The sequence below is a fragment of the Macaca fascicularis genome, chromosome 8 (assembly GCF_037993035.2).
Source record: "Macaca fascicularis isolate 582-1 chromosome 8, T2T-MFA8v1.1".
NCBI lineage: Eukaryota > Metazoa > Chordata > Mammalia > Primates > Cercopithecidae > Macaca > Macaca fascicularis.
The window spans coordinates 37,641,562-37,642,584 of NC_088382.1; positions in this window are offsets into that span (position 1 = coordinate 37,641,562).

A 1,023-nucleotide genomic window follows, 5' to 3' on the forward strand; every position below is an offset into this window, starting at 1 on the left:
TCTAGTTTCTTAGGGTGGGATGTTGGGCTTTTGAGTTGAGATTTTTCTTGTTTCTTTTAATATAGGTGTTTAAAATGATAATGTTTTTTCTATGCATCATTTACCTGTATTACATAAATTAATATAGTTTATGTTTTTGTTTTCATTTATCTCAAAGTATTTCCTAATTTCCCTTGTGATTTATTCTTTGACTCATTGGTTGTTTTATTCTGTGTTGCTTAATTTACATATTTCTATTTCTTATTGACATTTAATTTTATTTCAGGGTTCTCAGAGAACATACTTTGCATGATTTTAATATTTTAAGTTTTCTTGAGATATGTTTTATGGCCTAACATATGATCTATTCTAGAGAATGTGATAGCACTTGAGAGGAATGTATATTCTCCTGTTGTTGAGTGTAGTGTTTCATAGATATTTGTTAGTTCTAGTTGTTTTATAGTATTGTTCATATCTTTTATTGTCTCATTGATTTTCCTGCTAGTTTTTCTATTATTCAAAGTGAAGTATTGCAGTCTAGAAGTACTATTATAGAATTCTCTATTTCTCTATTCAGTTCTTTCAGCTCATACTTGGTATATTTTCAGCCTCTGTTATCAGTTTCCTATATGTTTATAATTATTGTATCTTCTTAATGGATTAATCCTTTATTATTATAAAATATTCTCCTTTGTCTGTATAACAATTTTTGTTTTAATATCTATTTTGTCTCATATTAATACACTCATTCCAGCATGTTTTTGTTACTGTTCATATGGCATATAATTTATCTCCTTTTACTTTCAATCCATTTGTGTCTTTGAATCTAAAGTGTCTCTAATGTAGACACCACATAGTTGGATGATTTTTAAAAAGTCTCTTCTCCCAAACTGTACATTACATTATGGAGTGTTCAATTCACTTACATTTATTTATTTATTTATTTATTTTTATTTTTTTTTTTTTTGAAACGGAGTCTCGCTCTGTCCCCCTGGCTGGAGTGCAGTGGCGCGATCTCGGCTCACGGCAAGCTCCGCCCCCCGG